Consider the following 16,196-nt stretch of genomic DNA (forward strand, 5'->3'; position numbering starts at 1 on the left):
GCTGCAGAATGGCAGCAAATGATTAAAGTTGATTCCGCACAACAAAGTGAATCCTTTAAAACAAAAATAGCCTAGAACACCCATAGCAAGAAGTTGTTGGCATTAAGCACACAAAACCATGAGACTCTAGTTCAGTGTACTAACCCTTGCCCGGAAGTTTGCAAGGACTGGCTTGCATGATTTATAGATGTTACTTTCTGGCAGATGAATGTCCAAAAGATTATTCCCATTAAACGATGGTTCTTATAAAGTCTACCCGCCAACACTAGTGTCATCATTCGCACTTTTATTTCCATTTTCATCGTCAATACAAAATATGGTTGGGGTTTCCAACCTAGGCTCCTTTCAACAGAATAGCACCCCTTAAACGCAGGAATCACTATTACTGGTTCAAGAACAACTCTCCTTTACTCTTTCCCTCTGGCACGTGCACCCCATTCAACAAGTTTGTTTTACCTCTACTGAAAGTTATTGCTACACAACTTATTCAGCGTGTTACGCCTGGAAATGAAGCACTTCAGGGCAGAGATGCAGCACTCAAACTCGGTCCCATCGAAAGTATTCAGATCACTGTTCCACCTCCCTCAAAATGAATCTCCAGCCCAGATAAAATGGAGCTTGGCTTCCAGTTACTAGCGAGGAAAGGGGCCTACGTAAAATCCTGGAATAGAATAAGGTCCACCTCAGAAAGTCATCTATTCCAAGCTCAGTGGCAGGAACTGCGAAGGAATAAGACCACCATCTACCCGCGACCTTGACCTAGCAAATAAAGATCTAGGAATTCAAACAATATGAGAAGTTTCCCATTCTCCAGGAGCTTTTAGAAAACTGGTCAATGTCACAATGAAGAATTTATCATTGTTCAAACAGAAAGATATGCCATCTATTAGATCAAATGCCTGGTAAATTCTTAACAAAGCCGGGTGGTCAGGAAACTTAAAAACTGATTGTATGCCCTTCACCGTTTTGCCCTTCACCCTGGAGAAAGTTGAATACAAAGGAGTGCTGTAGGTTGTGTAACTCAGGGAAAGAAAACATCTTACACATAACATACTTATGACCAGCCTTATTACAAGAAAGAAGACTGCTACTGAAAGCTCCTTACAATCAACGCGAAATACAGACCCGCACGCAGGTACTTATTGCAAGTTTAAAAACTACGGATCCTATGATGAACGTTCAGTACAAGAAATATTTAAGAATCTCGCTGCAACAAAAAAAAAAATATCTGGTATTGATGCCTACTAGTCACATTAGAAAATAGTTGCTTCACTTTCTAGTCTTATTTACAAACATGACGTGACTTTGCATAGATACTGTACGGTTTTAATCAGCTGCATTTGCACTTTTATACACTATTTTGTTTCTTGATTGATAACTTTGAATTTTATTTTATCAGTGTGGTTCTTAATACTCTGCATATGCACTTTAATATGAAATAATCTGCTATTCTCCAAGAGATTAATATTTTGGCTACACCATATTCTCAATGTTCCTCACCTGCACCATTATACAATGTTTCCAAGATAGAAAAATATTAACTATGCACCTTGGTTAGGATTGCACTTTTTCTTAATTTAAATGCATATATAAATGATGCAGTTTTGGGTATGTCAATTTGTCCAGCACAGGATGGAGAACTAAAGTGCTTTTTAATATGAATTGGTTACACTTAAAAAAAATATCTTACTATTGATGAACTGATTGTAAAGGTTATTACTGTGCAATAAATACTTACTATTACCATTCCCACCAGGCTTCGCATAAATTACATGCGCTGCAATCTTGACAACAAACTCATGCGCATTCCCATCATTTACTTGTTCCTTTCATTTGCAAACAGTCACCTTCCCACTCGCTCATGCCAGGTATTACCTTTTGCAAGGCTTACTTCCTTCCCAGCACTTCAAACGCAGGTTCACAAATAGTAGCAGTCAGACTTAGCCTACACACAACTAGAACCCTCGCTCACATTTTCTGCAGCCACTCTTGTACAACCCATAATTATCCCGTTGAACCTCTCTACCATCCACTTCATTCCGATTGTAAATTATAAGATTTTCATTGCTCTGCACCGTTGACTACAAACATCTTAATTTCAATACAAGGCAATCTGGATCCAATTTTAACAAAAATACCTACTGCGTGAACCTCAGATAGGTCCATGAAATTATTCTACTAGTGAAAGAGATCTCTTACTGCCTTGAAAAACCATCTACTAACAAACTCCAAGTCGGTGACTATCCGCTAGAGAATGGAGTACTTTCAGTCCTACACATTCTGGCGGTGTAGCCAACCCCACCAGTGGTTGTGTTGTGGTTCCAAGATTCATCACACCTTCATCGCACTCCATATACACAAACTACAGTCTACCATCTGGACAATTCTTGCCCATTAATATTAAACTCCATGTGCCCCTTTTGGGCAATGCACACAACTTTTCTCCATCTGCTCACTACGTTCAGTGCCATAGTATGGTTGTCATGGGCCCCAAGACGAGCAAGAAAAATGGGTCCCTTATCCCTGGTTGATCAAAAAAAGATTTCCATGACCCGGTGAGTTGGCAGCTATGAATGAATCACCTGTTTCAGTGGGACGCCACTACCCTGCAGCCCCCGCGTCACTGCACTCGCAACACTAACGGTGGCTACATCCCAGGGGAGTTCCTTCCACACAGCTATGCAAAAAACTACCGACCATCTAGATTCTATAACTACTCCCTCACAGTTCAAAATGTCATTAGCTCCCAGTCAAATACTCCCTTACTGGGCCATTCCTACTGAAGGCTCCCATCCAAAGCAGCACTTTGGCCATTTCTTTGATGTTAAACCATTTCCCCTTATTTACTTACACCTCGACCACCTAAAACACCCATTTTCCTTCCAATTAGCCGTGCACCAGACAGCAATCACGGCAAACCACCATTGTTTTGTTATTAATGGCTAGTAAGTTCTCAGGTTTCACATGTAAACCATGTAACATACATTTTCATCTATAAACTTATACAGATATCAATCAAATTTTTTATTGAACTAAAAATCACCCTAACCAGCTTATGCCCCTTTCCCTCAGCCACTAGTACCGGTAATACATCTCTCCTTTCCTAATGTCTTTACACGTCACAGTACTTTTTCACCACCACAGCCAGAACAACTTCACAACCCCAATGACTCCACACTGGCAGGCTACTACCACACAGGGCTATGGTAGGTGTCAGCCCCTAGAACCACTTGACTTGGTGGGCAACCTCTCAGAAAAACAAAATAAACTATAGCATTCCATTTAGGGGAAATTGTTATTTCTTTTTAATGGCGCTATGCTGATCTGAAAACTGCTGTGTTTAAAACTACCTTCTAATTAGAAAACTGGTAATTAAACCACGTGAAACTGACCGGCTGAGTCCCCAGAACACACAAACGACATTAAATGCAAGCACTGGCAGAGCCAATAGGTCTCATCTTGGTGATCCACTGACTTTACCAGTGGTGTTAGCCACGAGACACAGCATCCAAGACACTGTACCACATGGCTAAAGAATGTTACATGTTGAAGTATCCAGTCACGTCATTTTGTAGGCGCACAGACCAGCCAAATATACGAGCCTACAAAATGATGCAGCTTTTTTTTTAAGCGGGAAACAATACACAAGAGGATGGGTTTCTAAAGCAGGTGAGGGAAGCAATACCGAGCACGGGTGGTGGCAGAAGCAAGATGAGGGACAAAAGGTAAATCAAAAGGGGGGGTGGAAACAGGTGGGTGAATTAAATAGGCAAAAGAAAGGAATGTAGACTGGTGCAGAATAAGGGAGAAGCATACATGCAAGAGTTGTAAACATGGAGCCAAAGTGGGGTGTTGATAAGTACACGAGGAAGATGGTAGAAAAACACATGCTCTCTTGTACAGTGCTTAAACAACAAAATAAAGTAGCGTCTGAAAAAGCAAGCAGTGGAAGGAGATAGTATTACATACATGCTCTAGGGGCAGGTCAAACATAAGAAGAGGAAGGAAAGCGCACACAACTAATGAATAAGAAGTAAGCAAAAGAGAATGACAATGAAGCTAACCAATAGGTGGGCTCTAGTCCTACTGTAAGATATGTCATGCACAGACTGTGCAGGACCTCTCTAGAACGAATCCTAAAAATAAGCAGTGGCAAAGCTAATATGTCTGGTATTTGAAGTCCTGCAATTGTTTTTATTTTTTTCCATACATATGCAATAAATATTAAAAAAGGTGAAATAACTTTTTAACCTGCTGCCAAATAAAGGTGATATGCATATATTAGCGAAAAAAGTGACCTTTGCAAAAATAAATTCATATAAAAAACACACACACAACACGAAATGAATGTGGAGATTGGCCTACCAGCCCTAGCTTGAAAGTGGCAATTTTCTATCTGGACGTGCTGATGTGCAATAACTAAATACTGTCACAGTGGAGAGAGCCTAAGACTGAAGTGGGTTCATCCGCTAACCAAGTAGTAATTTGTAGTGAGCGCTAGCAAAATGTAACACTTGAATAGACTTATAGAAGAGGGGTGACCAAAAGTCTCTATGCATGTACAGATGTATATATTTTTACTAATGATTTTATTTTGCAAAACATTAGGCTAGCGAAACAGCTACAGTTGGGGACACATCACTCCATTATCCTCAAACAAAACATGCTCTACAAGACTGAGAAACAATGATCAGAACATTTGAATCCAATAGCCATAATATCCTCCTAAAACGGTACAATGTACAAACCAACAGGACCTTACAAACCCGATTACCAACAGCTGCTACTTGCGTGGTCTCCCAGGCACAAGCCGCACACCCGGTAAATACCAATTGTGCAGGGTGCGGTGTTTGCTGGGTGCTCAATTTGCACCAAATTCCTCGTTGGGCACCTCTGAAAGGAGCATAACATACAGCAAGTTGCCACCACACTTCCAGGGTGTACAAAAAGCGTGCATGCAATTTGCTTGGATGTTTTGCGCCGGGCTGGCATAAACTCCAGGATTGTAAAATATGGGCACAGGTTGTACAATCCTAGTCGGTGCAAATGTTTCGGTCCAACACTATTGACATAGCAGTGGAAGGTATCAAAAGCGAGAATTTTTGGTCTAGGCCTACAAATGAAAGGTCTGGAACCGATAAGTCTGCGCCGCTTGTTGTGCTTTCAAAGTAAATTAAATGCTGTTTATTTAGGATAATAAGACTCGCTTTGAAACAGCAAGACGTAGGCTATAAGCATTCTATGACTGCCACCTCATTTTACTTCTACCTCATGCCTGTGCCTATGGCAATCCGTAAGCACACAACAAACACAAAACAAATGCAGCACTTAACCACCTTGGTAATAATGGCTCCTCAAGCTTAATATGCCAATCACTGTGTCACAAAAGTAATTTCTGTGTGTGTATTAGGATTCACAAATTTGAATGAAGGAAGAATTACCCAATATTGACCTCCCAATGGGACCGTTTCTGGTGTTTTTTTCAAGTCCTAAATCTCTTTTTGGATGAGCCCTCTTGTGCTCCTGTTATGGAAACAAATTGCTCAAAATCGGGAGAGGACTCCAACTGAAAGCAGAACGTAATTAAATAACACCCTATACTTAAGCCACTAAATAAAATGACACTTATAAAACACCGCTTTCATAGCTTTATGTAATCTCACCAATAAGATTATTTATCACAACTGTAATGTCAGCATTGCGTCTGGCGTATGAGTTACGGTTTCATGGCTGGTTTCAGCGTTCTGGATTAGGAAGCTAATCGTAACTGGCGAATTTAAGTGTTTTTTCAGCTGTCATTCATAGCCATAATTGTACTTTAACTGTGTTTTAAGTGAATCTTAGTTTTATAAGCATACATAAAGGTTTTAGAAGAAAAGTTAACCACTATATCCATGGTACATGTATATATATATATATATATATGTGTGTCTGTGCCCGCACAAAAAGGTAATTTATGTGCTCCCTAAAGCCAACACACAAAATAGAACAGCAGTGTGTATAATTATGGGGATGTTTGCACTGTTCATAAGAATAATTACAGTGCTCATCAACACGCAGCAGTCAGAAGTATTTTGTCCAAAAGGATTTACACAGTTTTCTGGTTCCTTGTTTGCCCCTTACAGTGCAGTTGCTCTACATGTAACGACGTACCGCTCTGCTAATGCCCCAAAATGAAAAACTTACTTACAGGAAAAAAAAATGTTTTTAAATTACAAGCACCGGCAAAGCCAACGGGTCTAACTTTAAAGTACAAACAGATGCTAAGGCATTCACAAATGTTGTTTGCTTGACTTGAATGCACAAATACAGTTTTGCCTAACAAATGCATCGACTTAGCCTGTGCTGGTGGAGGTGTGGGAGTAACAAAAAAGGATTGCTTTCTGAAGGGAATGTAAACAGGTGATGAAGAGCCAAAGGTGACAGTGTGATGATTCAGCGCACTTTCCAGATGTAACACACACAATCGCTAATTCCAATGGAGGCACTTTCCAGAGGACGGAATGATACCCTAAACGAAGTGAGAGAGCAATATCCCTCAGGATGGAGCCCAATCCAAATCTGTATATATTTTAAAGAAATCGCAACAATAGCTCAGCAGATGGTAATGCTGTCAAGCAAGACCTACAAAATGCAACAGATGAAAACAAGTGTCCCAATGAAGCAGGGCAAATGATCGTTCTGAGCAAAAAATAAATGTTTATAAACAAAAATGACCAATATTAAATTGTCACAAACTGAAGACAACTGCGGTACAATTACGGTCTAAATGATGACCAGTTAATTTTTAAAGTTACTGAAACAGGCCAAACAAATTTCCACTAGATCTCTTCCTATTGTAAAAATATATAGTCGCGAAAAACATTATTTTTTTCAACTAAATGTACAAGTGGTTAGAAATGGATGCAAGGTTGAAAGTAAGCTTTGCACAGAAAAGTATTAAAGATCACTTGAATATTTTTGGTCAGGAGAAAACCGGGGCCTGACTACAAACTTGGCGGATGGGTTATCCTGTCCGCTGTATTATAAGTTCCATTATATCCATGGAACTTGTAAAGCGGCGTATGGGATATCTGTCACGTTTGAGATGGAGTATCTCGTTCGCCAAGATCGTAATCAGGCCCTTAGTTTCTTTTGGCTTAAAGGTGGTACAATGAGGCCATCTTGGTGAATCACTCAGCCTTTCCAAGGAACCTGTCAACCGCTACCCATATTTTAGTAATTCAATGCTAATATCATCTGAGATAACTTCCTCATTAAGAAAAGTAACTTTTTAAGGATATACAGATACAGTAGTGAGCTGTTGAGTCAACTCAAGAGTGGGCAATAAAACACAACATCCACACAGACAGACTATTCCCAACTGGAGTAAAAGCAAGTTTCTATTGCAACCTCCATACTCATCACTGAACTCCCAAACAGGAGTAAAAGCAGCACCATGAAACCAAGATGCCACTTCGTTCAAATGCTGCCTATAGGGAGACAGCCACTTTTGCTAAAGAACCAAATCTTCCAACCGAAACGGCAACACCGCAAGGTGTGCCACTGTTTTCAACAAAAGATTTCAAGCACAATATGTATCATCTGAATCTGGCATTTGAGGCAAATACTGCGAGGTCAACACAGAATTTTGGGTGTGTAGCTTAATGTCAATGAGGGTCTTACACGTGTGGAGGTAAGCAGATAGGTGGGTTGGCACCATCATTCCCAGATCCGACCCAATGACCAGGTTTAGTAAAAGTCAATTGGAGGTAGCGCAGAAGAATCAGATATTTATATTTCCAACATTAAAACACACCACGGTTGAGGAAAATAAATACATTAAATAATTCACTTTTAGTTAAAATGTACCATTCCCCCCCCCCAATTAACAACAAAACATTTTAAGCTACTTCATTTCCAGTTCAAAGTGTCGTGCATTAACTGCTATAAAAGCCAAAGGACTGTGGCATTCAACTAAATATCTACTAAGAGGATAGCATGGGCTGTTTGGCAGCCATGATGCGAAAAGACCACAACTAACGAGAGGCAGAGTAAATGTAAAGATAGGAGTCAAAGCCGAATTAGCGGTGAGGTTATTTAGAGTGGAACTGGGTAATAAGAGCCACTTTTTTGACACTGAAAACCAAACAGCTTCATTTCATTAAGATTAGAAAGCTCATTGATTTAAATTGCTGGCTGAAGATATACTCAACATTCTTAGGTTGGGGGTTAAGTGAGTGCGCTCAGCACAATAAAAAAACCTTTTAAAATAGTTTGAAATGGGAAAAATACTACTAAAATAAATGTTTCTATTAAAAAGCCAAAGAGGTTCAAATTCTAGAGGGGTTTACTCAAGCAATCGTACTTCTGAAATTGATAAAATTATTATCATTGTGTTGACCAAAACTTACACGTGGCATGACAGCCAGGAAACATATCAGTTTCTGGTCTCCACTTAGTGAAAGGCTGTTGTCAAAATTAAAATATATTGCTCAGGGCGGTAATCCCTCCCTTAATATTAATTTCAACTCTAATGACTGACCAAGGTAAAGCCACAGTTTAAATAAACACATTTTCTCCCTTATCTTAAATGTGTCAGTGGATATTTTTTTTCTTTAGAGGGCAGATAATTATCAACTTCACATATGATTTTCAATAGGTAGAGGTATTTAGGTAGCACAGAAAAGACAATTTTCAAATCGTCTGTCCATAATTACTGGACACCCGCCAAAGAATTTATGATCCAATCACGACAGTGGATAACTTGTTGAAGAAAAGTGTAATATATGTTGTTAGCCAACGCCAACTGCATCTTTTGAGGCAAACACCAATCTGACAGAAACATTAGAAATTATATCTACTGGACCTGCAGTCAAGTTACTCAGTAACTCACATAAAGGCAGGCATGTAACGTGACAACACGTATACTTTACAACATGCGCAGATCACAAACTCATTTTCTCTGAACCTAAAAGTTAAAGAAAATACCTTGGAATCCAGTCTGTAGCCTACAATGTGTGCTAATGTGTTACACCTGCCCGTTCAGTAGCGTAAAGTCACAATGAAAGGACTTTTCACCTTCCTTGTGGACAAGTGTTCAAAATGCAATATCAAGCCCTACGGCAAAAGACGTCTGCTCTGGTTACAAACTCGGGGAAGCCATCAACCATGGAAAAAGTATGCATGCTACCAGCATATTAGTGTCATCCCAAGAGCGACTGGTACTACATCATACAGCAAGGCAGCTTACAAACAGCAAAGAAAGAGATATATGTTTGTATTGTGTTATGCTCACCTAAGAACCTGTATTAAAAAACAAAACATTTTCTTAGTAAAAAAGTAGGGCCCAACGATGGACCAGCGCCGTAAGTACTACTGGGAATAGAGTGACAAAAACTAGGTATGTATATAAATCCAGTTAGCAGCTGCATCAAAACCACCAACTACATTGTCTGTACATCTTCATCAACCATAAAACCTAGCCACTATTCTTACTTTAAGACTTAGCTTATATGTCCCAAATCTAAGCTTAACATGTGACATTAAATTTGAAATAACTCTGAACATTACCACAAGGCGACCCTATCGTAAGACAAATATTATATTTTAATTCTTACAAAAACAGATAATTTCAGCTACTATGAACACCCTTGTGTTTAAAGCGCAGTGCTCAAAAAGATGGCACAGGAAACTTCCTTAATGTGTGATCATTATCTTTTTAAAGGATGCAAAATGAACCACTTGCAGGTAGTGCACCAAGGTGAAGATAGATTTAACAAGTTTTCTAGCACTTAGATACACCATCCAGGTCAGAAGAGGTTATTTGAAGAGAGTACACCGTGTTTCTCATACACAGAAACATACATCTCTTCAGAAGACCTCCTGGATCATGAAACCAAACTACAACTATGCACTAAACATCCCAAGTGGCACCCATTCACACGGTCAGTTTAAAGATCTCTTCAGATTCAACTTGATTCTTAGTCACCACTTACAAAAGAATGTGTTTTATATGGACTTTCTCCTTCAGATAGCTTCAAATACAATTAATTGTTAGATAGGAAGACATGAGAAATACGTCTCCCGTTTTTTTTTTTGCAGAATCTTGCTATCAGTTCTGTGCATGCTGGGATAATAGGTCAAGGATTGATCATAAAGACATTAAATATAGGAGTGTTGATTGGATAACACCTCTTACCCAACGAAATGTAACTCCGTTTTTCATCCAATTCTTAATAATAGAGGGTAGCTAGCAGTTCTGAACTCTCACATTTGGCACACAAAAACAGGATAGTCACAGTGTGATAAAGAGATCTGCGACAGATTACAAATTATACAAATTGGTGTGCTAAGTCTATATTTCAGGCCACCCTTTGAAATCTTAGCCAACAAACCACATCACACTTCCTCTGACGAAAAGCAAACCTCTGCTTAAACCACTGGGCTCGGAGTTTTTAAAAGTTTTCAACGGCATGACACCATGGTCCTTTGGTAGCCAAAGCAGGACAGTGGCTAGAACTCTGCCACCTCCAATTTACAGTAGTATCCATACTTGGTGACACAATCAATGAGCCCCAACCATGCCACTGGGATCCTAACTGTTTGAGAAACCCCACAATCAATTTCTTTGTTGGACTAATTTTGTCATTACAGAAAGAAAGAAAAGTAGTCCCCCCCCCCTCGAGTTTTTCCAAATACTAAATTGGATCTCTTGCAGGTAAGTGCTTTTCATGAGTTGTTGAACACAGTGCTTTCTGAACCTAAACAGTGCACTGATGATGACAAGCTGCAGGACACTGGTAAGGTAGGCACAGGAAAGCGCTGCCTGCTAGTACACAGCGCAAGACTTCAAAACTGCTCAACGCCAATATGAACTTAACAGTCCACCATGCTGAAATGCACAGTCACTAGGAACTGATACATTGAGCTCAGGGGAAACAGTGCAAAGAAAAAGTGATATAGGAACTACCCCTTTCATGCTTGTATGACAATCTTATTCCAAAGTCACTGCAAAGTCTAAAGTGTGTCAGATCTTAACATAGTGCACAGGAAACAAAACTAGTGCCTAACCCAACTTGACGGTACTCCCATGATGAAATACCATCTGCAAACAATGCGACCCATTGCAACTTACTAGTGCTATGCAAGCAAGATCCCTCAAGAGTACAACATCAACTCCATAGTTTGAAATCAACTGCCCAGAATTTATCAGTTGCCATTCACAAGTACAGACAACTGTTATTCGAGTTGACTTGAAAAGAGTGCATCATGTCAGCATCCTAACACACACAGAGGACTTATCAGTGACCTACAACATCCAAAAGCATGCATAAACACTTTTTGCTGAGTGTAAGGAGACAAAATCATTCTTGAGACACAAAAAACACGACAATCATCGAGTTTTTCACCCGAGCATACCGGGGGAAAGCCAGTTCACCTATTAAAGTGAAAATGCAGTTCTATGCAACTCAATTTGAAGTTGCTTCTGACGAGTCCTCCTGCATTACACCTGCACGATGACTGAGAAACTACCAAAAGGCAATACTGTGGAATTAAGGCTTGTTCCCCTCAAAACCACAGGGGATCGTTTCATTGAGTCCATTAATGCTTTCGTTCAAAGCCTGAAAAGATCCACAGGGAGCTCCACTGTACACCTTCAGGCGATCACAGGGGAGAGAGAGCAGATCTCCCGCCTCATCCACACTGACCGGCTCACACCCCAGCGTGGGCTGGGAAAAAAAATCGAAACGCAGCCAAAGAAAGTTTAAAGAGCCACATGGAAAGAGGCAGTGCACGAAGTGAGCCGTGAAGTCAGCAGATCTGCCAATCTCACCCACGAGCAAGACCCGGGAAAAGCAGAAGACAACCTCACCATTTCTCAACATCACTAACTGCTGTAAAACGATTTCGGAAGTTGGGAAGACAACCCCCTCCCCCCCACAGACCATCTTCAAAAGTCTCGCTAATATTCTACAGTAAAGACAGCATTTAAAAGGACATGCTGGGCAGAGTAGTAAGTCTACCTCAGGAGGTCGATTAGCTCGGGCCCCCAGCCAACCTTTAACCAGAAAAGCAAACATCTGTAACATAGCCCCATAAAACAACTTACCAGTATGAAGCACAAGGAAATGCACAAGCGACCCAGAGGGAGGGGGAGGAGGAAAGGCAAGAGGCTGGGGGGAAATGAGGACACACACACTAAAAGCACACATGGGAATCTTGTCTCCTGCACTATGCAAAGCACAGGAACCCCGTTCTAGCAGACGAAGCCGGAGAAAGGGGGTTGTTTATGGTTGCAAGTGTGGGTGCACTGGAAGGAAGGGGTTGTATGTGGGGGGGGGAGATTACAGACCACCCTCCACAAATGGTTGCCCTTGGAACAGAGGAATAATGTGAGCACATTAAACAGGGGCAGTGGGCGAGGGGCAGAAACAGGAGCACCGATAAGGGTGGCAGGAGATTACTAAGGGGGTACTGAGGGGGAAGGGGACCAGATTATCACCAGATGTAAATGGTCACAGGAAACCTGAGCTTGAAAGACAGAGGGCAGAGTGTTTTGAGTCTGGGGGGAGGATGCATGGTGCAGGGATGGGAGGGGGCTGCAGGGGAGGGCGAGAGAGGAGGCTGCAGGGACCAGCGTGGTGCCCCTGCACACACCGTTCCCTTGACGCTCACTCACCTGGGTCTGCAGGGACCCCCGTGGCCGGTGAGAGTGGCGCTCGGCCACCGGGGGTGTCCGGGGGCCCCGGTGCTGTCGGCTGCAGAGGAGGAGGGGGCTCCAACCCACCGCCGCCGCCGGCTTTCGGCCGCCTCTGTGAAATGCCCGAAGGTGGGGGGTGCGCCCCCCGCCCGCTCGCTGCTGGGGGGCCCGGGGTCCGCGTGCTCCGGGGATCCCCCCCGCGAGGAGGAGGAGGCGGCGGGGAGAGGCGGAGGAGCCACAAATTCCGTCTGGAGTTTCTAACAAAGAGGCGGAAATGGCCGAGAGCAGCCGAAGCAGCGCGGCCCGGCGTGCGCATGCGCAGGGTACGCGAGGGAGCAAGTGAGTGAGAAGGGGGAGACCAGAGCGAGAGGGATCCTGATTAGAGTGATACGGGGGAGCGACCCCTGCTCCAAGCAAACACCAGAAGCACGTGAGGGAATAAGAGAGACATTCGGCATAATGTAAAGACAAACGAGATAGCAGGGTGGGTAAAACTAGGTGTGCTGGCTGTCAAGGCGCTGGGTGAAATGTGTGCCACTGTGCCCCGTCGTTCTTCTCGGTAAAAATGTAGAGACATGTGACAGAACAGCGCCCTAAGTACTGATGGGAATAATGTGACAAATGTCAGGTAAGTATATCAATCTAATTAGAAGTTGTATCAACACCACTACATCATCTGTACATCTTCATCAACCCTAAACATAGCCACTACCTTTACCCTAAGTCTTAGATATCCCTACTCTTAGCTTAACATTTAACCAACAATATATCCTAACTCTGAACATTACCACAAACTGCTTTATCCATAATATTAGCCCTACATTTTACCCTGAACAATTGCCCAAAATTTTACCCTAAACCCAACCTAAAACTATACACCAAGCCTACCAACAAACCTTTGCCTAACACCTAGGATAACTCTAAACCCAAGCTGACTTATTTTATACCTAACCCCTGAAGATACACTTTAGTCTGACCCTAATATTTACTGTAACCCCCTCACTGCAACGATAATGGTGTCACTGTGCTGGTGTCGATGGAGATGTATGTAGAAGAAGCGGATGTGACGCAACAGTACGTGTTAATATAGTGACCTTCAGGTAATTATATTGCTGTGTAGTTGGTGCTTGGTACGGGGGTGGTCAGGCACGCGCAACAGAGCCTGGGGAAACAGTGACTCGGCAGACATGATAATATATGTGGACTTGAAGGTAGGGATGGACTGCCACGAGGAAAGATTGAACAGAGGCAAACCTTGAACAGATATGGGAGTGAATGGTGAGGAACCAGGGGAACAACAACGTAACAAGAATGCCAAGGGCCCTGGTGCAAGCTAGGAAAATGGATGTTTAGCTTCTGTTGTGATAGTAAAATACAACAATTACTAGGTTCAACGAGCCCTGGTGCCACTGCACCTGCTCCACCAATGGCAGCTGCGCTCCCTGATTGAGAAGAACAGCGGAGATATTGACCAAAAACTGCCCATGCGGTGAGGTTGAGCAGATATTGGAGATTATAGTGAGACCTTCAGGAGAGTACTAAGAGGCATGGGAGACAGGAGAACAGAAGTGAAAGAGCATTATAGAAAATAAAACGATTGGGATGGCAGTCAGAGTAATATGGGGGAATCACTGAAGCAAGATGAGAGCACAGGGGGAAGAAACAATGAGCGTAGGTGGGGGAATCATTGGGAGCCAAGGAGCGATAAGGGCAGAGCACAGGGGCCCTTGGAGCAACGATGGGAGGGCAGGGTGCATCACCCGTCTGCAGTCTGGAGGTTCAAGGCACTGGTTAAAGAGTAACCTATTCCCCACCTGCCTCCTGGGCTGAGGTAGAGTGCCCATTGAGGAATTGGTGTCCAAAGCACTATTTGGAGTGATGTCACGAGGAGAAGTAAAGTTCCTCCAGGGGTTGTTCAGAGTTTAGGCGTGAAATGCATGAAGTCAGTGAACCTCAATCGCATAAGGAGACAGAACATACAGAAAAGCAGGAGCTGAGGTGACACCGAGCAGCAGACGGCCTTTATGGAAGCAAAAAGAAATGAAGTAAATACTTTGTATGCATAAACTTCCATCACTGCTAAGCTAAATTCTTACTCGAATGATAAATAATAAATCTTAGATGGGAAAAAGCATACTCATCCCTTGCAACTGTGTAAAAAGACAATTCAGTGACAACAAAAATGCAAGAAAACCACTCCTGATTACGGGTATTGTCTTAAATTCGATAGGGCCAATGACAGTGTTAACTGGCCACAATAGAATCACGAGATCTTCATTTGTTCTGGCTACCTGTTTACTATGGCACGTAGATCAAGGCTTTTGAAAGTAGGCAAATTTGTGTGTGAGAATCTGGGATAGAATGGGGAATTACCCAGAGAATCGACTCAGAATTGCCGATTGCCCTGGTAACTTCCTTCCTAATGTGACCCTCATGGTCCAACTTGTAATTGCCTGGATTTTCCCCACCTCTGGGATTACTGATACCCCCGATTTTAGTAATACCAGGTCGCTCATTACAAGTGAACAGGTTAATTGTGGTCTGTGCCGTATCGCCTGTTACCACCCATATCATAAATAGGAGTTTTGCAGCTAACACTGAACTCCCGCAGTTTCCCCCCCAAAACATTTCAGCTAGTCAAGCCTGTCGAAATTTATCAAGTGAAAAATGCACGATAATTATTGAGACATGCGGATTTTGATGCATTAAAATCCAATATTCACATGTTATTCCCCTTTTTCAGGGACCAACTCCTATTTTGGAGTTTCTTATTGGCCCCTATAAATTCCGACCCAGCTGAGTTGGCAGATTTTGTTTGATCCAATAAATACAGTACCAAATACTGGGCCACTCGTACCAAGGGCCCAAGAGTTGGGAGAATCCGTGCCACTCTCAATGGACATCTTAGTCTCGAGTAGGACACTTTGTCGGGCCCTTGGAGGATGTGAGGGTCGCTCACTTTGATAAGGGTTCTGATGACGAAGCAGACAATAGGCAGCCGAGAGGCCAAAGTCTGTATGGGCAAACAAAGTTGATAAAGAGACTACTAATGTCAAAATTGTGTAACAAATTGATCAAAAATGTGCTCTCTGACCAAATCATGTGTTTCTGGTTTCACTGCATTGTGAGTGAAATTCTGGATTCAAACTAAGCTAACTCTCACCTGACTGCGGAGATGGTTACATCTACTATCCTGGAAGAAAATTACTGAGGCCATCTTCAGCTATGAAAATTTCCCAGTAATCAAATCTGACATTCGTGCAGGATAAGTGTAACAGTCACTGAAATCGGCCGAGCCCTCTGGCCGCGAGTGGTTGTGGGTACGCTTAACTCTCTTTCAGGACAAAGGTCCACTTTCAGAAATACCACATCAAAGGAAGTGAGCGGAGTGCAGTGGGCCACCTCTCCAAGGCCCTCTCCTTTCAGACAACCGTAGCTTTTATGCCCTCCGCTGTCTCTGGCCACCAGTAACTGAGAGGCACACGCCCCTCATGAATGGGTCTTATCTCACCTC

General features: G+C 42.4%; 1 protein-coding gene across 2 annotated transcripts in view; it reads right to left on the reverse strand.

Moving 5' to 3' along the window:
• PCGF3 (polycomb group ring finger 3) overlaps positions 1-12,980 on the reverse strand; it is a 337,660-nt gene extending 324,680 nt beyond the window's left edge. Inside the window, exon 1 of one of the 2 annotated variants that reach the window (XM_078676552.1) lies at positions 12,662-12,980. The gene's annotated coding sequence lies outside the window, so the exon portion shown is untranslated. The remainder of the gene's footprint in view (positions 1-12,661) is intronic. The other variant, XM_078676553.1, reaches the window with a different exon arrangement.
• Positions 12,981-16,196: the final 3,216 nt, after the last annotated feature.

The sequence above is a fragment of the Lissotriton helveticus genome, chromosome 2_1 (genome assembly GCF_964261635.1).
Source record: "Lissotriton helveticus chromosome 2_1, aLisHel1.1, whole genome shotgun sequence".
Lineage (NCBI taxonomy): Eukaryota > Metazoa > Chordata > Amphibia > Caudata > Salamandridae > Lissotriton > Lissotriton helveticus.